General features: G+C 48.0%; 1 protein-coding gene across 5 annotated transcripts in view; it reads left to right on the top strand.

Moving 5' to 3' along the window:
* The window catches only part of FOXN3 (forkhead box N3), a 348,864-nt gene that overhangs the window by 63,097 nt on the left and 262,523 nt on the right, over positions 1-23,244 (top strand). The window contains exon 1 of one of the 5 annotated variants that reach the window (XM_045201994.3): positions 17,537-17,556. The exons of the other annotated variants lie outside the window; for them this stretch is intronic. The gene's annotated coding sequence lies outside the window, so the exon portion shown is untranslated. Of the gene's footprint in view, positions 1-17,536; positions 17,557-23,244 lie in introns of those variants that run through there. 5 annotated transcript variants of the gene reach the window in all.

Below are 23,244 nucleotides of genomic sequence, written 5' to 3'. Positions count from 1 at the left end.
GGTGATTTGGGTTGGTCAAGGGAAAAGATACAACCACAAGGTGGCAGTAGCGCACACAGCTTTATTGGGTAATCCCTCTGGCTGGTTTGCACAGTATGGGGCGGTGGGAGTGGGGGCAGAAGCCCCTCAGGCTATGGTGGGAGAGTTGAGGGTGGGTCCTAAGGACTGGAGGAGGGTAAGGGAACTCCAGGGAAGGGGGTATTGGAGAAGGAGCTTATCTGTGTCCAGGCATGGTCATTCAGCTGCAGCAGGTCTCTGAGTCCCTGGAGTCTCTGGGTCCAAGAGTCCTTTCAAAGGGCAGGAGTGACTTAGGGTCTTAAAACCACACGGCCTGATCTTATCAATGGCTGGCAGATGTTGGGTGTCGTGTGTGAAGTGGGCAGACTCTAAATGGCTAAAAATATGCTTATTTGCGCTATTTTTTAAATAATTGGATGTGTAGAAATTTGAGTTTGGCGCCAGGCTTTTGAGCTGACAATTAATTCTCAGACGGCAGTGAAGAAATAAACACACCCAGGGGCCAGTGTACATGGGCCATCCTTTGTGTAAGGCCCAGGCTCATCCCTGCTGATTCTGGTAGCACGGAGGGGAATTGAAAGGAGAAGGAGGCAGTTTCCAGAGAAAGTAGCAACCGCCACAGTTTCTCTCCTGGCTCCCATCACAGTCGCTTAAACGCGGTCGATGTTGGCGTGTGTACCGTCTCCTGCAAGCTTGTTGGCGTATTATCTCTGCATTAGCTAGCGTACCCTTTACCTTATTACACATGGTGAATGTGAAATCACATTATTGAATGAATGAGTGCATAAATGAATGAATGCTTTTCTCCTCTCTGACATGCCAGGCATCTGTGTAAAATCTTCCTTCTGGTGCTTTCCCTGGCCAGTCTCTGTATTTTCTCTTCTAGGCTCCTCTACATCATTCCTTTGGCACGTGCCGTCTTATGTGGTTACGTTCGTATTCCTACCAAGATTGTAACCTTCTGGGAGGCTTGGGGTACGGCCTCCATTTCTTTAACCTTTCACGCTGTTGCAGTCACGCCCCAGCAGGGGCGTGGGGAACACTGCCCCAGATGGTGCAGGTGCTTGCCAGCTGCAGGACCCAGTCCTCTGGTGAGCAGGCTGAGCACAACCCAAACTGCAGTCATGTTTCCGGAAAGCCTTGGTGGTGGCCAAGAAGACAACCAAGTGTGACCTAGAGAAGCAACACAAACAGGAAGTCAAGTGATAAAGTCAGTGCTGGGGAGAGTGTGGAGGAGGGCAGGCCCGCCCAGCTCAGTGGACAGGTCAAGGGGAGCCGTTCAGGGCTGAGACAGACCAGTGACAACTGGCCAGAGCATCTCATTTTCAGAGTGTCTGTGTTACAAAGCCCCAGGAAGGCTGACACTCAGTGCCTAACACAGAGCTTCGCAAACACTAGGGGGCCACTGAGTGTCACTGTAGTATTTTCCTGAGTCCTCGGAGGCACTTGAATCCCAGAGGTGAGAACTTACGGCGTAGCAGAAGCATAAGTTATTGTGTGCAGAGTACTAAGCGTGTGCTCATCCTTGACATTTTGTTTGCTTATTTACTTCTGCACCTTAGAAGAGTGGAAGCTTCTGTCTCCACCGGGCCTGGGTCAGGATATGAATGATTAAAGCAACACAGTGCACACACAGAGAGGGAAACTTCAGCCTGACCCCCGTTTTCTAAAGTCCCCGAGGCATGGTCTCCACACAGAGCCGTCTCTGTGCGTGTGGTGCCTGCACACGGATGAAACGCCCTGTGCGTGCAAGCGCCACACCAGCAGGGCTGACTCCCGCTGCTCTGTGATGCACAGCACGAGGGCGAGGGCGGCTACTGTCCCGGAACAGTCTGGATGCTTAATTTGGACAGCCGATGCCGGGGTTTTCTTTCACACTGGGTGACATTCTGAAAACCCTGCGGCCGTCTGAAGTGCTGTGGCTGCTGACCCAGGCCGTGGTGGAGGTCAGGAGCGACCTGCCCCAGGGTCCCAGAGGCAGCCACACTGCCACAGTTACGACCCTTTAAACTGGGGTGTCCGACCTGCGACCTGTGGGCCGCACGCGGCCAACACAACATCGCAAATTTACTTAAAACATGATGAGATTTGTTTGTGATTACACGTCACAATGCATTTAATGGGTGGCCCAAGACGACTCTTCCTCTCCTTCCAGTGTGGCCCAGGGGCACCGCAAGGTTGGACACCCCTGATTTCAAGGCTTCCTGCGTCCCCAGGGCTGCAGGAATGGTTTCTGCTGCAGCCCGGGCCCCTTGGCATTTGTGACTGGGTGGTCTAGAACTGACCCTTGGACTTGCGTTACATGTTTTTTGTTCCCATTGTGGTTTGCATTCAATGTTTTCTGTATTGGTTTCAGGCGCACAGCATAGCGGATAGACATTCCCGTAGGTTACTAAGTGTTCCCTCCGATAATTCAGGTGCCCAGGGCACCACAGATAGCTATTTCAGTCGTGTTGGCTACATTCCCCGTGCTTTGCCTTCCCTCCCCAAGCCTGTTTTGTAAGGACCAATCCATACTTCGTAATCCCATCACCTTTTTTTTTTTACCTCTTCCCCCAGCATCACTCCCCCCTGGCCTCCATCGCTTTGCTCTCTGTGTCTATGAGTCTGTTTCTATTCTGTGTGTTCACTTCTTGTGTTCTTTGGAGTCCACGTACGCGTGATATCATACGGCACTTCCCTTCCCCTGGCTGGCTGATGTCACTCAGCATGATGCCCTGTAGGTCCCCAGTGTTGCGCACGAGCACATCCTGCCTGGCTGGTTTCTTCCTAAACGGTCTCCACTGTATTCGGAGCACTTCTGTGAAGTAAAACCTAAAGCCGTCCTAAAGGACAGCGTACGGCATAGCCGACGGCAGCGATCACGTTCTCCGTGGTGGGAAATCTTGGAAGGAATTTTTTTCTGCCCGTGCCCAAAGTGGGTTGTCAGTCCAGCGGTGGCCCTCCAGGCTCCCGGGAAGCGCGCTTGGTGTGAATGTTTCCCCGTCTCCGTGCTGTTGATGTGACAAGCAGATGAGGATCAGTTTAAACTCTCGGGCCTCTCTTCTTTTAAGGAGAGCACCACAGATAGATCCGCGGGAAGCGCTGACTATAGTGAAGCTAGTAGAATGGCAAAATGCACAGATGGAGTGGGGACTATAAAATTCCTCGAAAGCGCAAGCGGAATGTGCGATGAACTAAAATTAAATCTGGTTGTGCGAGAGGCAGGGAGAGTGTGGAGACAGGGCCATCCCGATAGCGTAAGCACTGCTCGTGCTCACGTGACCAGACCGGCCTCTCTGGGCCTCGGTGTGGTTTTAGCAGGTGACGTCCATTTCTGAGGCCTAAGAGTGTGGCTCTAAGATTGTGCGATTAGGAACACTCCTCGGCAGTTGGATTGTACTTAACTGAGGCACCATGACTGTTGTCTTGGCATGTGATTTCCACGGGGGACCCCCAGCGGGGAGGTGAGGACAGCCATGCACTTATAATCGCAGATGCTAAGGTCTCAAGTGTGATTGATGCTGAGGCCAAGGGCAAGTTCATTTACAACAGCCCACTCCCTTTGAGATCTGCAGCAGCAAAGCTTGGGGAAGAGCAGAACGATGCTCTGTTACCCCAGCCCTGGGTGACTGGAGAGCTTAGTGACTCTGCCGTTAGGGCAGCCTCCCCCCCGCCCCCCCAGTTCTCCACCCTCCTCTTCCTTCACTCACTGCTTTCCTCGTTTTCTAGCATCTTCTCCTTTGTTCTGGTTTGTCTCGTTATTATCTTGTCTTCCATCATCAGCATCATCCCCTGGTGCTCCAGCGGCCCTTCCACACCAGCAGCTTGCATCCAGAAGAAAGAGACGAAGCCAGAGCAATGCCCCCTTCCTCCCAGTTCATCTGGAAATGCCATCAACTTTTCCCTGAATGCAGGAGAGGGGGAGTGTGCATCTGTGTGTGTGTGGAGAGAAAGAAAGAAAAAGGGACTGCTACATTTGGTGTTAACAGTGGGCGGGGTTTAGCGTTAAAAAAAAAAAAACCCTCAAAAATAGTTGTGTTGGAAACGGCATTGAACACCGTGGAAGCCGCACTTGGGAAGCAGGGTTTGGGGAAGCTGTGGCGGCCTGGTTTCCTTCTTACATTTCATTCCTATTACTCTACACATGCAAGGCTGCCCCGCGTGCCACCCGACAGCCCCGGCTGCAGTCCTGAAGGGAGCAGAGCATACCAGCGCCAGGCACGCGGCTTTGGGCTACTGATGATTTGGAGGTGAAGGCACCTGAGAAACAGCAGGTGTAGGAACGGGCTCTCTCTCTCCTGCTCTCTACCTAACAGCAGAGCGTGAATTTCCTATGAGAAAGGTGCCTTCCTTGACCAGGAAGAGACCATTCTTGTCCCTGGAGACAGGGAGTTGAAGCCGAAAAGAGTCTGTACAACCTTACTAGAATAGCCCTTATCTTCCACTGGTGTGCCCTACATATTTTCTAGTCACTTGCCAACAAACCTCTTTTCCTTTCTCTTGTCAAATCCCCACAACTTGTCACTCTTTGTTAAAATGGTATATAAAACCGCCTGGTCTAACTGCTTTTGGTGGGGGTTCGCTTCTTTCTCTGGAGCCCCCTGTGCCAAGTAAAAATATTAATATCAAACAAATTTTGTATGTGTTTTGTCCTGCTAAACTGTCTTCCATCAGCTCCGTTCACAGGCCCCAGGTACAGAACTGAAGGGGGCAGAGGAAAAGTCTTTCCTCCTCTGAAGTTCCCCAGCAGCTGTCATGCTGCCCCCCTGCCCTCTGCCCCTTGCCCCCTGTCCCCCACCCTCCATAGGGCGTCCTGCCCTGCTCTGGAGGGACAAGGTGCAGGTCTTTGTTCTGCGTTGCTGACAAATGCCTGAGGATGCGTGCGCCATTCTGAGAAAACAGCGTGGTCTTCTAGAGAGTCTGCACCATTTGTGCCAGGACGGCAAAACCTCGTTAAGCCTGGGTCGGTTTGGATGAAGTGCCCTTAGGGGATGACCTCTAGGGTTCAGGTCTAACTGGACCCTGAGAGATGTGGGTTACGACGTGCTATATGAACCAAGCAGATCTTCGGAAAACGCCGCTCCCCTGGGGTGATTGGACTGTGAGTTGAGGAACCCTCGGCCCCCCATGATTGCCTACACGCCCTCTCTGGCCAGGTGTGCACAGGGGGATGGAATGGGAGCAGAAGTAGCCTTTGGGAAGAGGCATGGTGTTGAACTTGGTAATTCACTCAAATCTGTGACTTCAAAGTTGCAATCACTGGTCTCCAATAATACCCTTTCATTCTGAATGCGATGGTAACTATGATCACGGGTTTTCTGGGAGTTTATTTGAAGCTATCCCCCCACCCCAACCAGGTCTCCTGAATAATTGGAGGTGTGCCCCGGAGAGATGCTCAGCCAGTCAGAGGGCAGCGTGGGTCCTGGACTTGCTCTGGACACACAGCCCCGCGCCCTGCTTAGCCGTGGCTGCCTGCGGTGCATATGCAGGACTAGCTCCCAGGAACGCTGACTTTCTTGGGCTCCATGGATATCATGAGACTTATTCAGGGCCCCTGTCCTGGGTCTTGGAGCTGAAGCCATTCTCAAACCAGGTCCTGGATTCTGTTTATAAAGAGAAGCAGAGTACAAAGAGTATTGGGATTGAGGAGGCATGGGTTCAAGACCCAGCCCTACCACCCAATGGCAGTGAGACCCTGTGCAAGTCACTTCTGGGAGCCTCAGGGTCCTCACGAGCAAAACAAGGAATTCTCCACTCTGCTTTCTAGCTTTTCTCAAATCATTCCCATTTGTGTGCCAGAGTGGGAGGCCCCTCTTATGAGGAGGTCTGCCTGCCAAATTAGTTCCGCTCTTGTCAGTGTGGGCCCCAGGAGGGGGGAGGAGGAGGAATCCAGGCTGCCTGGCGAACGGGAGCTGGAGCCCATGGGGAATGCCTTTCCCCAGGAAGCCCGAACTTTCGTGGCAGGATACAAATAGCTCCTACAATCTATAACAACTGATCCTTTTGAAATCGCAAAGAACTAGGGTGTTTTTTTCCCGATTGTATCAGATATAAGCAAATGATCAGTGAAATCTTGAGGGTGATTGTTGGCACTTTAAAATTTCATTAAAAATTAAAGTCTTTCTCCATTCCACAAATATTTAAAGACCTATTATGTACCACACACTGGAATCCATGCGGCAGTGAGCAAAACCGATAAAAACCCTAACCTCTTTGGACTGATATGCTAGTGGGGAGATGGACAATGATCAAAATAAATAATGTGTATAATTTGCAAATAGTAACAAATGCTGTGGAGAAGGATGAAGCAGGGAAGGGCCTATGGGAGGTGCAGGGGTGGGGGCTGTGACTTTAAACCAGATGTCCAGGGTAGGTTCCCCCATGGAAGGAGGTGAGGGTTCATGCATGGCAGGTGGATACCTAGAGGAGGAATTCAGCAGGTAGAGGGGACAGCAAGCATGAGGTCCTAACAGGGGGCTGGCCCAGGCCAGGAATGGCAAGAGGCCAGCACGGGTGCAACAGAGGGAGGGAGGGAGGTGCCTGGGCTACGAGCTCAGGGTCGTGCAGTTGGTGTGCTGGTGGAAGCGGATGTCAGACGATGTAAAAGCTAGTGGGAAGGTTTTGAGGGACATGATATGACCCTTGAACAATGCATGGGTTAGGGGTGCCGTCCTACCTTGAATTCGAAAATCCAAGTTTAAACTTTTCACTCCCCTCAAGCTTAACTACTAATAGCCTACTATTGCCTGGAAGCCTTTCTGATAAACATAAACAGTTGGCTAACACAGATTTTGTATGTTATGTGTATTATCTACTGTAGTCTTATATAAAGTAAGTTAGAGAAAAGGAAACTTATTTATGAAAATCATAAGGAAGAGAAAATGCCTTTACTGCATTTATTGAAAAAAAAATCTGTACATAAGTGGACCTGCACAATTCAAACATGTTGTCTGTGTGTCACCTGTACTTGAAAAGGGTCAGTTGACAGCAATTTTTTTTCATCTTGTGCAAAGCCTGTCATTCGGAGCAGAGGAAAAGCCTGAAGTCACAAGGTCACAGAATGTGTGGTGTCCTAGATCCTGCCACCCAGTGTGTGACCCACAGGCCAGCAGAGTGGGCAGCCCCTGAGCACTTTCAGAAATGGGGAACCTCAGCCCCACCCAGCCCCGAGGCAGAACGTGCGTCCCACAGGGCCTGCAAGGGGTCCCAGGGCACCACCAAGTTCGAGAAGCACTGATCTAGAGATGTCTGCGGCTTTGGGCCTCAGGAGCCTGGGAGTCTGCCCACGCCATGTCCGCCAGGGCGTCTCTTCGATGTGCTCAGAGATGTTCTTTCTTCTTGGCAGAGTGCTACAAAGGTACGAAGTCTATGCCACGGGGGGAACAGCAGGGAACAGTGTGCTTTGAGCAGAGTGAGGGCCGTGGCGACTAAGCTCTATACCAAGTTCCATCATCATCTTCTTCCCCCCATTGTCCTTGGCCAGGTCCCTTAATGGGCCCAGAGGTTCCAGATGCAGGAAGAGTGGTTGCCTTTGAGAATGCGTGGGCATGTTGCTTCTCATGGAAAGCATCAGTATTACAGTCAATGGACTGGTCCATTCTAGCATCAGGCACTGCCTACCTGGCCTGCCCTCTGGAAACAAAGCACACAGTCTAGAATCTTGGCGATGTAATTTTGGTTCAACTGTTAATAACTTCTGAGCAAATCACTTCACGTGCCTGGATCTCAGGCTCCTTATTGATAAAATGGGGTTACGATCATTTCTGCTTCACAGGCAGGTTATTGTAGGCTGCATGATATGAGTGCGTGTGAGAGCTGATCTTCCACGTGTGGTTTCCAGGCTGGAGTCTCTACATAGTAGCCCACCTTTAAAAAAAAAATGGTGTGAAAGCTTTGAAAGCTTTCCCTACTTTGTTCGTTTAATGATTGCAGCATTGGCCACAGATAGTGGCAAATGCCTATTAATGTTACTCCCAGATTATTATGGGTTAAGAAACAAATTAAGCATCGACCTTTCTTGCCTGTTTCTGAATTAGTCACACTTCCCAGCATTTGTGTATGTCAGCAGTCTGACCTAAAATAACGTTAGGGTTGAAATCCTTCAGGATATGTTTTAGGTTTCTCCTTCCAATAAGTTAAGGCAATCTGATGTGCGGCTCGCCGTCCAAGAGAAAGACCTTTTCAGCAAAGCGCTAGCTTGACCAGGGCGTTTTTATTGAACGTGGGTTTCTGGATGCGGTTGAATTCTCAGATTTCTCCAGTGTTTCCTGGCTTGCTAAGGACTCTAGCGGAAAGCAGTCTTCATTTGTCACTGCCATTTTCCACTGGTGGGGCAACTCGATAGGGGTGATTGCCCTGCGTCTTACCTTACCACCTTGGAATTCCAGATCAGCCCAGCGCTTGCTGGGGTCGGGTGTTTTCAGATCTCTGCCATTGTGCCATTAGGTGACCTTCTGGGCTCACTGACCGACCGCTTCATCAGCGCTGTCCTTGCAATATAAGGCAGGCGGCTTCAGGGGTTGTGTTTTCATTAGCTGCATGATTTCAGGCAACTTTACTGAATAAAGCAAGTGGGCAAGCAAGCAACACAACACTAACAGTCACCACCAAAATGCCCTTGGTCACGCCTGCATCAGAGATAAGATTCAACCATGACAACTTAGCCAGGCGGAAACCATGTAGGGGCTACGTCAGGGGTCGCACATCTTTTCCTGCCCGTTGCCGTTCCACCTGGTTTTCTGTTTCACTGCACAGGTGGAGAACTTCCGTCAGGGTGCACACAGGCCTGTTCAGGGAGAAAGAGCTTCAGGACAAGTTCCTGTCTGTTTCAGGGGCCCCTGCCATGAATGGGGGCTAGATCCAAGCTCTTTGAGTGCCAGGTCCCTGAAGAGCTCTTTGGGTTTGGGGAAGTGGTCACAACTGGTCCTGGATGTCATGGTTCCCTCCAGAGGGAGTTTGGTCTAGTAATGGTGTAACGTGTCCTCTTACAGAAGGTTTATACTGAGACGAAGGTTGCTCCAAAGCAGTGTGAAGCCCTCCTCAGAGTTGGCCCCCAGCCCTGGGATGTTGATTAAGGTTAGGGTTGGGGCATTAGGGAGCGGTGCAGAGGCACCCCAGCATCTCGTCATGTAGAGATGTGGCCCCTTTTCATGCCCTGGCCCTCTCTAGCGGCCCTGAGGAGAGCCCCAGCCTTCATCAACTGGGGCAGATTAAAGCGTTAGTCCCTTGTGAATTATTCTGGGACAGACCCGGAAGAAACCTATCAGTTTGTTCTCCCAGCCTGTGAACAAGTTGGTAGAAGATTGCTCACTTCTGTCACAAGCCCGGCCATCCACTTCTTGTTTCCAGATGCACAGGCCCGAAAACTCTCATTGTTTGGACCGCCTCCTGGCGTCGTGGGCATCCTGTGCCATGTGGGTTGCATCCTCGACGCTTGCTTGGGGAAGCGAGCTAGCCTAAGGCCACGGATTTCAGGCTTCTGTGGGCTGGTATCCCCTGAATGCACATGAGTGGATTAGCAATGCCCGTGACCGCTTGGTTTGTATATTCCCTTACTGAGTGACCCAGATAGAGATCTAGCCCAGGGACAGGACGAGCAAGGCTGGCCAGGCACTGTCAGGAAGCCCTTCCAGCGGGGGCACAGGGGCTCCCGCCATCCTAGCGAGGGATGCAAACAAGCGTGAGAGTGAGGGGGAGTCCCTGCCGTTGGTCTGGCCCGGGGTCATTTTCCTTCTGGTATGTAAATAAATAGAAAGAAATGAGGAGAAAAGCCCATGGGCTTGATCCTAGAGCTTATTTCATGGCATCTCGTGTAGGAAGCAGCCATTGTGAGTGGTCTTCTGGTTTTTGTCCAAGTGTTACCCAAACTTGAAAAATTTAGAAACTCCTTTATGTGTTAATATGCCCAGGGGAGCAAGAATCGCTATTGTGCCCTCATTAGTGACCAAGCAGAGCCTCAGAGTGGGCGTGACCCAGTGAAAACCAGGCACTCATAAGGAGCCGGGCTGTGGCAGAACCCAGGCCCCAGACTCCGTCTGGCCCACTAGTATCTCTCGGATGGTGGAGCAGCTTGATCTATAAAACGTGTGGTTGCTATGAACTGCTGTTGTTGGTAAGGAGAGTTGGAAACATTCTCATTTCTAGATTACCTTTCAAATATTCAAATTCATGCACCAGTAGCAGATGGCTAGAACTTTTATTTTTTCACTCCGATGTCTTCCAATGTGCTTCATTGAATTCCAAATCCACATCAGGTTTTAATTTTGAAAATGCCAACTATATAGTCACTGAATGTGAGAAATGAAGAAAACTTTCATAATTTTTTAAAAAATTGTGGTGATTTATTTTTCTGCATTCCTATAAACTAGCTGTAGGGATTTTCCCCCCCAGTTTGGTTCCCTTGCATCTTGATAATATTGAGGAAACAATGTTACCAGTGTATTCTCAGTTAATTTTCTGTGAGATGGTGCCACCGCAGCACCCACCACACATCAGAGGAGGAGGGACCAGGGCATCTCTTCTGTCACCTCTGCTGGCCAGGAGCATGGCTTCCCTGTGGGGGGCTGGGGAGGCCTTTGTGGTCCTCGGACATCTGTGTCTGCTGTGTCCTCTCCGCCTGCTCAAAACTCGTCCAGCATTATCTGACTCTGTTGTCTTCTCCCTGGGGTTGAGTTCCTTTGTGCGTGCCATTTATGCCTTTGCCTCCCACCAAGTGAGAGTTTGCAAGCACTTTAGAACTAATAAAGAAGGGCTTTTATCTGTTAGGTTTTCCTCAGTTGCAGAGAAAAGTGGTCCCACCATGTGGGTGGGTGGGTGTTTTAACGACCTCAATTAGAGACTGTCAGTGAAAAAGAATGTTGCCCCGAAAGTCGCCTGACAGAGGGAGCCCAGGTCCAGGTTGCCCACTGTGGAGGCATCCGCCCCCCACCCCCCACCCCTACTCACAAACGTACCCAAATGCACCACAATCCGCCTGATTTATACATTGTACTTCTCCAAATCTAAGTTTGCATTAATTGTAAAAGGTAACATTATTTTGTGTCTCACTAAGAAAAATGCTGCCTAATGTTATAATTAGTTGTACTCATTTCAGAGGGTTCAAATGCAGAAAAGTGTGCATTTTAGAATTGGTGAAATACAGTTTGTGAGTTGAGTTGCATTTGGGTTCTGAGATAATGCTAAATTTTGTGAGTTGTATGATGATTTATTCTAATATGAAAAAAGCTAAAACACCATTGTGCCCATTACCCAACTTTGACAGATCTTAGCATTTTCCTGTATTTTCTTCACATACATATTTTTAAAAAAACAAAACACAGAAGATGCAGTTGCGGGCCCCCATGCACCCCTCCCCAGGCCCAGGGCTCCCCTCTTCCTTGTGCCCTGTGTAGCCACCATCTTGGACTTGGTGTTCTTCACCCCCATGCATGCGTGTAAACTCTTACTAAATATCTCTGCACCCATACATGTACTCAGCAGCTTTAGAACACGGCGAGTTGTCCACCAGAATTCGTTCTCTGTGGCTTCCTCTCAGTAATAGAACCTGAAGCTTTCACTGGACACCTTCTGCCCCAGTCGCTCAGCGACTATGGCTGATGGAGGAACACAGGAGGGACGGGATGATGTGTGTATTAGAAGGAGCCCTTCCCATTCCCTTACTTCTGTGCTCCTGGTTAGGACAGGACCAGGGTGAGAGTGCGCTACTGAAAACCAACAGATGTGGGAAAGATGCTGGGAGATGGCTGAGCAACAGGAGAGAAGGATCCAGAGTCCCTGACCTCAGGCCAGACTACCAGCTTGGGCTGTTGTGTGAGAAGTAAACAAACAACATATTTTGCCCCAGTAGGTGTGGCTCAGTGGATTGGAGCATCGTCTTGTATACCAAAAGGTTGGGGGTTTGATTCCTGGTCAGGGCACTTACCTCGGTTGCAGGTTCGATCCCCGATTGGCAACCAGTTGATGTTCCTCTCTTACATTGATGTTTCCCTCTCTCTCCCCCGCTCTCTCTGTCTCTCTCTTCCCCCTCCCCTCTCTCCAAAATCAACAAACATATTAAAAAAACAAAAACCTTAGTTTTACGTAAGTCAGTGTTACTTGGTCTTTTCAAAAACAGGCCCCAAATTGTTCTGATAGAAGTGATTTATATTCTGATTACGTATATTACTAGTGACTTACTGTATTAAAAACTTCCACTTTTATTAAGTAGGGAAGATTAGGGTAAAACACACTGATGCAATTCACTGCATCCTCAGATAAAAAGAAAAAAACCATGTTTTTATGACTCCCCCCATGCCGGGTGTTCGTGTCCAGTCCTGGAGCGGTCACAAGCCCTGTGAGGGTATGTGCATTGAGCTCCCTGTTCATCTTCCATGGAGAGACCGAGGAAGTTCATACCCTCTGAGGACAGCCACCTGCTCTGTTCCCAACTGGAGATATTTAAAGCGAACCTCACAGTGATAATTGCAGAGGGAAAAGTTTCCATTCCCAGGAGAATTTTCTTCCCAAATGCTGACTGAGCATCCAGGTAAGTGCCAGGAGAGTGAGGCCTTCCTGATTCATTTCTCTTCTCCAGCAGCTGGGCGGGGAGCCCCTCACACCCATCCAACCAACGGCAGAGTGGCCACCCCAGGAAGAAGACCACCCTCCCTGGCTGGTGGGCACTCTTGCGGCTTGAGGCCAGGGTCCCCTGCTCATTGGAACGCTTGCTTTCTGCAGAGTGGTGAAGGACTCCGGGGCTCCACCCAGAAGGGCAATGTCGTGACAGAGCCTTGGATGGACAATTGGGGACAAAGTGTGCACAGGGACCATCTTCAGTTCCTCCCTGTCCCTCTCTCCAGCCGATTCTGCCTGATTAGGAGCCCACCCACTAGCTTGTCCCTAGTCTCACAGGTCAACTTGGCTTCTGTCCTTAATGGCAGGTCTGGTGTTTGCTGTCTCTCTCAAAGGGCACTTGGGACAGCGCTCCAAGGCACCTGGCCTCCTTTTGACTGGGGCTGGTGCCTTGAGTTCCACTCATGCTGGAGACACCTTGACCCTGAGCTTTCCCCACCTTCGCATTAAGCATCGGGCTGTAAGGTCATTCATTCTCAGACTACCTCAGGCTGTGCATTGCTTGGTGCAAAAGACCATGGTGCCTTGCGTGCTCTGTGTCCCAACATGCAGACAGTCGACACACACACAGCTGAGGCTCCTGGAGTACATGGGAGGTAAGGACGGTTTTCAGTAAGACTCAACAAGCTGAGCTTTGCTCAGCAGTGCCCATAAGTTAAATTCACGGTGGAAAGAAACGAAACCAAGCCACACAAATACCCTCCCTTCAGCAGAGGTGGGAACTGAGCAGGGCAGAGTCCTTGGCAGTAAGAAGAAAAGCGGTCCAGGTGACTGAGAGTCAGGTTGTACGTTCCCATCTGATGGAACCCCAGATTGCCTTAGACAGAGTTTACATCCTGAAAAATGAAAATCAGAAGTAAACCTTCCCTTAAAACCAATGCTTGTATTGATTAGCCTATGCTTGTATTGATTAGCCTAATAACCAGTTCACCAGAAAATTCAATTCTATGTTGAGTGTTTTTGCATTCATCGCCTGTATCACAAAAATTACTGAATTAAAAAAAATGAAACAAACTAAAATTTAAAAGCAAGCTGGGCCCTGACCCGTGTGGCTCAGTTGGTTGGGTGTCGTCCCACAAAGTGAAATGTCGCCCGTGTGATTCCTGGTCAGGGCACACGCCTGGGTTGCAGGTTCAGTCCCAGGCTGGGCGCCTACGAGAGGCAGCCGACCGTAGGATCATTCCTCTCTCACATCGATATTTCTCTCCTCTCTTCCTCCCTCCCTCCCCTCTCTAAAAAATAAATAAAAATTAAAAGAAAATTTTTTAAAAGCTGGCGTGCCCTAAGAAAACCTGATTTATAAACTTTACAATGCCAAAGAGATGTCAAAAAAAAAAAAAGGAAGAAAGGACATTCCCATGTAAAAACACTCAAAAAAGGTTTTAAATTGTAGGCAAATTGCTCATTAGGTGGCTGGCTTGGGCTAATTGACCTGGAGTCAGTGGCAGCTGATAGCTGACACTGTTGTGCCGAGGGACACTTTCTGAAGCTTGTATTCATCTTATTTCAGACAAAATTCTAGTCAACTCTCTTATTTGGTTTCCCAGCCCCTGGCATAGTAGATGTGAATCCAGGTAGGGAGGAAACAGCGAGAGCCAGGCCACTGTGCCCGGTGGGAAGGCCAGCTGATGCCCTGACAGCCAGGGAGGGCCAAGGGGCAGCCAGAGAAAATTAAAATGTAAATACAAAGCGTAGGAAATGACTGCTGTGTGGGGCTGTTCCTGGGCGGCGGCCTCCCCGCCCGTGCTGCTGTGGCTTCTGAGAACTCCTCTGTATCACCATGTGCACCACGCCCGCCACGTCCTGAAACCCATAATGGGCCACGTCACGTGCTGCGTGCTTTGCCCAACTCATTGTTTCCGTGTACAGGCCATTCTGGAAAGCTTTTCATCAGAAGGGACCTAATCACTGCCTGGAGCTGGAGCGTGTATGTGTGAGGGCACCCAGCTCCCCTGTCCCTCTGGGGAGTCTCCCCAGGACAGACACTGCGCCCCAGGGATGTTCTGCTGCGGCTTCAGGGACACCCGGAATAAATTTGGTCAGCTAGAAGAATTTACTTCTGAAAAGTCCCCTTTCACCAAAGTGTAGCACAACCAAGTCCATTTAACTCCTGATATCAAGGGTGATGTGGGGAAGAGGTCGTGAACGACCCAAATCACGATGGAATCTGAGGATCTGGTGGTGGCAAGTCCAGAATGCCTTGTTTCCTTAGGGAAGGGCATTACCCAGAGCTCCCCAGAGAAGCATTGCCAGGGCCACACACACAGGCACACCCACGCATTTTACATAGACACATACACGTATGTACATCTGCACCCCAAATTAGCTGTCACAGGACGATAACTACTTTCCTGCTGCTGCTGCCTGCTCCCAATCCTCCCCTTTTACCCCCAAAGCCCAAGGGACCTCCAGCCATCTGGGCCCTGCAAGGCCCTCCTTGAGGAGGGGCACTCAGGGCTGGGATATGTGGGAAGGAAGGGGGCTCAGGACTTTGTGAGCAGGCTGAAGTCATCTGCTTTGGAGCCAGTGCTGAACTCAGCCTGTAGGCTGGGTCCTCTCTATCCACTCGTGGGAGGAGAGGGTGGGTGGGCGAGGTCAGAGAGGAGCATTAGTTTAACCAGCAGCCATAATTAATACCTGCAGTAATTTCTGTATAATGCACCCCCATGTATGACATGCACCCATGTTTTGGGCCCAAACTTTCAGGAAAAAAAAATCTCCCATTTTAATTTTTTAATTCAATTATTTATTTGTATTTAGAAACAAAACTGATCATCATATTCCAGGGTATTATTTTGCATATGGATATCATTATTGCTTTCTAGAGTTATACTTTTAACGCATAAGCATATATAAAAGAATTAAAAACATTTATATAGATATGGAATTAGTACTACCCACGTATAATGCACATCCTTAGTTTTCCCTAAAAAGTTTGGGCAAAAAGGTGCACATCATACACAGCAAAATACAGTACTCTGATACTTCATATCTGACCTTTTGTAAGTTAGTTTTTAGAGCTACTTTAAGTCCTTTACAGCCAGCTGCACGTGTGAGCCGCTAGAGACAGTGCGGCACAGGGAGAGAGCATTAGACCAGGCTGCAGAGACAGGGTTCTGCCTCTTAGTGTGTGACCTTGGGCCAGTCTCTGACCCTCAGCGCCGCAGCGCTCTGTACTGTGAGGTGAGGCCCTCGATGCTCGCCACGCTAATTCATAGCGTTACCTCGGGACGGTCCCAAGGAGCGACCTATGTGAACATGCCTGGTGACACTCGGGAAGTGGAGATACAGAAATGTAACACGTGTCAGGAACAGTTGCTTTCATTACTGTGGCTCTGCTCCTTAAGTTGGTAAGAGCTGGTCACGATTAGCCACAATTAGTTAAGGAGTTCTACCTGCTCTGCTAATGCTCAAAGACGAGGCTCGGTACTGGACCTAACATCATCTTGAGATTGCTTTTAAGAAGTAATTTATCTTTCTCACCAGTACGGTTTGTGTATCTATTTTCTGTTTTGCTTTCTCTTAGGGATGGGTTGATTATTATTATCATAGTGTATAGCCAAGAATGATTCAATTTAGAAAATAATAGGAAAATTTTGCTTAGCTTTGGTAGGATAATTTTGCCATAATTCCCACAAATACAGTAGTGGTTTCTTTAAAAAAAATGCGTTTAGAATCATAGATCTGCACTGTTAAAGCCTACAATTGATTGTTTAGTGTGAAAATTATATTCAAATGAAGCACACCAGCATGCAAATCTAAAGTGTGGTCATTTTCATCTACATTGAATATTGTTAGCTAGCCCAAGGGATAGGGTGTAATTCGGATTTTGAACAGCTGACTTTTGTCTGCCGTGGTGCATAACCCAATTATTTAAAGTGGCATGCCAGTTTGAATAATAGCACGAGGTCCCAGTGCACCGAAATCTACACATTTTGGCTCTTAGGTGTATTGAAAGAACGTGACTCTTCTCTGTCGGTCCAAACATTTGATAAGATCAAAGATTTGAACTTGCAGCAAATAAGAGAACATCCAGATTCCAGGACAATCACATTTCTTGCTGCATGAGGGCAGATTTCCATCTCGTTACTCACTCTAAGGCCTTCTCTAGGGTCAGAAACAGAGACCAAGGCGGGACAGATGAAGCCCTTGTTGAGGGTTGATGCTTTTGCCTAATTAAAACTATTGGGTTTACAGCCTACTAACGCAGCTCTAGTTGGAAGGGAAAACAACTCCCCTCCTGGATCCGCTTGAGAAAGTTCACAAAACCTCCCTCTGCCTTTCATAGAACTGATAAGGCACAATGCTGATAGCGTCTTTATTCTGCGATAACTGTTCTTAGGTGAGACAAAACGCTCACTTTTGTGTGTGTGTTCTCCCCACACCGTTTTAAAAGAAACAAAGTTCTCCATTACTCCCAGGAGAAGTTGGTGAGAGGATCTATTGCAGAGCGGCACCACCTTAAGCAGATACCCAGCAGGCTAGGTTGGCACACAGCTCAATTTCAGCCATCCGTATTTTCAGGTGTACCCTAAGTATTTAGTACATCATTTGATAATGCTAAAAAAATATTAAAGCAGTGTGAGACTAAAGGAGAAAGAAGATGAATGTTAGCATTCCCCTGGGGTTCATGGGTGAAGGAATTAACACAGCGTGGCACTCTACCCTAGCTGTGTTTGTTTCCATGGCAACAGCTACGTACATGTTTCAGACTATCTACAGTGACACAGTTGCAGAAATAGTAGCTTGCAGGTTTCTGATATCGCATCAGTGGACAGGCAGCACACACTGTATTAAGTAAGTGTAAAAGAACTTAAAATATAGCTCTGATTCAGCTGAGCAATGAATTGGGGTGGGGGTTGGCATTGCCCACCCGTCACAACGACAGCAAAATCTGGACAAAGTTGAAAGTTGCAAGATTCCAGCCAAACAATTGTCCTTGCTTGGGTAAATATCATCCAATGAGACAAATGTGAGTGAGTTACAGAGGTAAGAAAATGGCCTTGGCAGATGACATATTTAGGAAGGATATTGCCAGTGAAGCTGATTTTTTTGGAGGGGGGAGTAGGGGTGGGTAAGGAATAAAAGCTTTGGTTGAAAATAGCCGAGGCTTAAAGCAAATCTAATGTGCAACAGAATCTTTGACTGCTGCTGACTTTATGGCAACTAAGGTCTTTGAATGTATCATTGTAGAAATTGCTTTTATATAAAAACGATCAGGTGAGGAGCAGAGAGGTTGATTGGGTGCGCAGTTAAAGGGAAATTGGGGCTCCATTGTCTTTTCTGAATGCTTATGTAAATATCTCTCTTCCCTGGGATGACCCTGGTTTGTCTTTGACATTTGCTGCTACTTTTCGGTACCATTTGCTGGTCTCTGTGTTTACATTATGCTGCCACGCTGTAGCCTGATAAGACTTGAGTGTTGGTTAGAGGGCAACCAAGTAAAGATGATAGACTTTGTAAGTGTGTGACTTTGCCATCAAATTGTACAGTAATTTAGAAGTGTACAAATGGGTATTTATTTGCATGCCAGCCCTCTGCTTTTGAATAGCAGCCTAGGTATTAGGTTAATAGATTTCAGCATGCACGTTTTGATTGCGGGAGCTTTCGAGTATGTTGTAGTTCCATTTATACTGAGTTTTTAATGTCAAAATATTTTTATATGCCCGTTCTTCAGTTTAAGCCTGTATTTACCTTATAGTTTTGTTATTCATGCGTCAGTGAAGAAGATGCAAAATGGCATGGTAATTCAAGCTAATCTGTTCATTTGAGGAGGGTTAGTTTTCTGACCGTAGGTGGACTTGTACAGAAAGTGGCACATGAGACCTGCGAGTCTTTTGCAGCGTACGAGACTGTTTTTTATGTGCGTGGGGAACTACCTACAGCTGCTGCTACATGCTTTTCTTCACAGTGATTACTTGACTGGACATTAAGAGAACATGGGGAGGGGTGTCTGGAGCTTCCCAAACGCCTGGGTAATGTGGAGGGATAGAAGGCATGTTGTGTTATAAGTCAGGGACTTGAACCCTAGACTGTTTGACACCCCGGGGGTGGGGAGATATGATTTGCCTTTCTAAATAAGGTGATCCAAAATGAAACTAATGTTGAAGCTTCCCATTTATGCCCATTTGTAGTCCAAGCCACCCAGAGATGGGAAGTGAAGTTTGTGAACTTTTTTTAAACGGTGGCTCATACCAAAGGGCAGCTCCGTTCTCAGAGATCTCACCTGCTTGTTCCCACGCTCATCCCTGTGCTTTTTGAGACCCTAGACCATGTTGGGGGCCTGTGAGAGTACGGGCTTGCAGACCCCTCCCCTGTGCCCTAGCATGCCTGGCGAGGGCCCTGTGTATCCCCATGGTGGGCAGCTTCTCTCTGTGACAGCTGCAGGAAGCCAACTGTGCCTGTCCCCCTAACCCCCGCCCCCCCAGGCAGAGGAACCCAATACCATTGGTATGAGGGTTTACATCACGTTCTGCTATTATTACATTTGAGAGGCCTGGAAACCTTGGGCTCATTAACCTTGGGCTCTGAAGCTGGAAATCAGAAAAGTTTCAATGAACTCTTTTGGATGCCTGGTTCGACACTTGCCTGTCTGGGAGTGCTGGAGCAGGCAGGCCCTTCCAACAGTCGCGACATTTGTGTATTGTTTTCACCGCCCAGAAATATTTTCCATGTTAAAAAAAAACAAAACAAAACACCCACCAGTCTACCAGAGATGTCATTTAACTCTTTTGTTAGAACAGAAAAACCACATACATCTAAATGCCAAGCCCTAGGCTGAATCAGTCATTCGAATTTAAGCCCTGGCAGGGCTTGTAGGAAACTCAATTGCTTCCATTGGAAGGGCCAGGAAATTGATTTGGAAAAAAAATGAATTTGAGGGATTCCCAAATAATGGCAGCATGGAATGAATAAGAGAAAAATGAAGGTACAGACAGATCTCATTAGCAGTGTGCAATGGTAACAGAATGGCCAGGATCAGCTTCCTCTGGCACAGCTCATCTGGAGTCCCCACCGCCCAGTGACTTCTGACGGGTCTCGGTGGTCACAGGGTACAAGCGAATCTGCAGGCTGGTGTCCAGGGCTCTTCACCACGGGTGCCTGCCCAGCCTGCCCTCTCACTGGGTCCTCTTTCCCTTGAGCATCCTTGGCTGCCCTCGGATACTAAATATTGTGGCCTGGCCTCGCCAGGAAGCTTCTAGGCCTTTCTCTCGCTGCTATGTCTGTCCAGAAGCCTTTACTCCTATCTCTGCTTGGGAAGACCCGACTCCAATTCCAGTACCTCCGTAAAACCTTACAGGTCTCCCCCCTTGCCCTCATTAGAATGATTTTTCCATCTTCCCGTGTTCCCATAACAGTTTCTTTGTCTTCGGTTATAGCACTCAGTTCCCTGTGTTAAGATTAGTTGTGTCTCTTCTTAATTGAGATGTAAGCGTATTGAAGACAAAAGACCGTGACTTCGGCCCTCCTGTAGCTTTGGCCATACCTAGAACAGTACAGCGAACTGTCGTATTTCATTGACTTCTTAAAAACTTGTGAAGCTGCCCATCATTGACGTGTTCAGACACTTATGTTCTGTGCTTAATGAGCGTCTGTGGGGTACCGCAGTTCCTAAGGCTCTGTCTGCCACAGCCCAAGCATCTGAACCAATCCAACCGCTTCCAGAGGCTTCCAAATTTCCAGCTGTTTGGCATCATCTAAACACAGAGCCAAGGGAATGGCTCGGGGTTTTTTTCATATTCATAGTGTCATGAGATTTGAGAGCCAGATGTAACCTTGTAGAGCTGAACTCCTCAAACTACGGAGGAGGGAATTGTGAACCTGAACTAAGTGACTTTTCCAAGGCCACATGTTGGTTAGTGACCCAGGTGTGTAGATATTGCCCATAATATCTCTACGTGGTCCTGGCTACTGAGCCTTCCTGACCGAGGCCTTGGGTTCCCTTAAGATACTGCAGTCAACTCCCGCTTTCGGCCTGGCATTGGGATTGGCTGGCTTTCTGTCTGTAAACACTGTCCTGAGACAACCATCCCATTAAACTCTTTGCTGATATCACTGGGGTAGAATTAAGAACAAAAGTGGACTGAGAGTTGAACTTGGGGGAACTGGGAGCAATGCTAACGGTTCATTAGCCACCACCTCGCTGAGGTTATGGCAGCTGCTGAATTCAGTCAAGTTCAGACCCTTAAAAAGAGTGGAAAAAAGAAAGCACATACTTTCCAGAGCCTGGGCACTGCACAGCTGGGCCAGCTGGGCGCAGCACCGCGGCAGAAAGATCTCTTCAGTCTCAGAAATATGAGCCCCGAGCTTGCACACGGGGAGGGGAATGCGGCTGCCACGGGACCTGACTTGGCGTTACGTTTCTGGGCTTACGGGCGCCTGCAGTTGCTTTCGACTGAGCTCCTGTGGGAAGCCCAGGAGTATCTAAAGAAAGAACCAGCCCTCCAAATTGACGCGAGGAGCTCTGTGTGTGTGTGTATGGGTGTGTTTAAAGGCCCGCGTCTGAGGTCGACAGGCTTTTTAAGAGGAGCTCTTGGTTTTTTGTATAAAAGTGTACTTCCTCTTGTCCAGAGTTAGCCTGTTAAGGGAATAAAGCACAATTCAGGTTTCCGAGTTGGAAGCCTGATTAATCTCTCTGCCAGTTACATATGGAAATAAATTAGGAAATGGCCCATCTGGGACGAGGCTACTGCAGAGATGATAAATGATCTCCATCGTGCGTGTCTGTGCTGCTGAAGACTGAGCAGCGCCCCCCCAGCGCTGCTGAGAGAGAACTGGGTGCTCTGTCCTGGTCAGAGGAATGAAATTTAAAAAAAAAAAAAATCACAAGTAAAAAATTTACTGTGAAATGTTTCATGGGAGAGTGCTTCGGCTGATGCCAAGTGTGTTCCTTAGAAGTGCTATGTCTGCAAATATTGAAAAGGAATCTCAAGGGCAAAAGAAGCATTGTACTTTCGTATTTTCAAAGGCCAATATAGTAACAAGTATTAATTAGTCTCCAAATGTCTCAATGAGTAGGATAATTCTATACCTCTGTGTGGCATTGCAACTTTATAATTTTCATAGTAACTTTATGTGTATTTTCTTATTTAAGTTTCAAAGATGTTGGGGCAAGTCAGTGCCTCTGTTTTTTGATTTGGGAAGCACTGAGGTTTAGTGGTTGAGTGCCTTTTGCCCATGATGACTCGGGAGGCCAAACGGCAGAGCTGGGATGAGCTACCAGATATCACCAGTGCCGAGTCCGGCTTCGTTTCACTGGAGCCTGTGTGACATCTGAAACACTTTCGGGTCCCGTCCTTCATCTGGCAGCGGTAGGCAGGAAAGCATTCTCTGTATGGCAGGTTTCTAGAAGCTAAAGCCATACTTTCTTTTATTTTTTTCCAAAGATTTATTTATTTATGTATTTTTAGACAGAGGGGAAGGGAGGGAGGAAGAGAGGGAGAGAAACGTCAATGTGTGGTTGCCGCTCACGTGCCCCCTACTGGGGACCAAGCCCACAACCCAGGCATGTGCCCTGACTAGGAATCGAACCCGTAACCCTTTGCTTAGCAGGCCAGCACTCAGTCCAGTGAGCCACACCAGCCAAGGCTAAAGCCATACCTTCTTGATTGGGGAAATAATTTTTTCTCTACTTGGAGATCTTAAGTATCAGTTTAACTTGTTTTTAAAAAATATGATTGAAAAAATTTCGAGGTATAATTGAAATATAACACTGTATTCATTTTCATTATATGACCTAATGATATGATATTTGTATATATTGCAAAATAATCTCAGAATAAGTCTAGTTAACATTTGTCAACTTACAGTTACAATTTTTTTGTGTGTCTGAGAAGAGCTTTTAAGATCTACCTGCTTAGCAACTTTTAAATATGCAATAGAGTATTATCAACCCTAGTCATCATGCTGTACGTTACATCCCCATGATTATTTTATAACTAGAAGTCTGTACCTAACAACTACCTTTATCCATTCCTCCTCTCCAACCCTGTAACTTTTCCCTCTGACTGAGGCACATCACTAGTCCCTTGAGTTATTTTATAAAGCTAAAACCACAGATGTCCTCAGGGGCTTTTTAGGATTCTGCCCCTGGTGAGATTCTGCCCCTTGCAGAATGGCCTGAGGCTACTGTGACATCCAGAGTCTTGTGCCTGCTTTAAAATGTTCTTTTGTGTGCTCCTCCTGGGCAAACCTTCAGCAGTTAATCCTTGAAGCAACGGAGATGCTCCTCTCTAGAAAATGCAGTACAAAACATACAGGAAAGCAAACTGGGTTTAGAAATCTGTGAGTCACCCAGTTTATTAGATGTCAGTTTCTAAACATAAGCAAGGGATGCCGCTGGGTGGTTTTCACACGAGAAGGAGGCCACATGCCCCTAGCATGTACCTGTGTATCCTTGAAAGTAACCTTGTCTCACCTGGGTCACCTTCAAGGTTAGCCAGACCTGGCTATTCCATGCACCTGAATAACCTTCATGCTTTCTCACCTCTGGGCCTTTGCTTTAGTTATTGCTTGGTCTTCCTGGTCAAAATCCTGTTCAGATCTCAAGGCTCATTAGTATTGTTATTGTCTCAATACTTTCTCTTACCTGCCCCCTACTCCAACCCCACTGCAAACACATGTCTCCTCTGAAGC

This window comes from Desmodus rotundus, chromosome 7, assembly GCF_022682495.2.
Source record: "Desmodus rotundus isolate HL8 chromosome 7, HLdesRot8A.1, whole genome shotgun sequence".
Lineage (NCBI taxonomy): Eukaryota > Metazoa > Chordata > Mammalia > Chiroptera > Phyllostomidae > Desmodus > Desmodus rotundus.
This window is presented reverse-complemented; position numbering and strand designations above follow the sequence as displayed.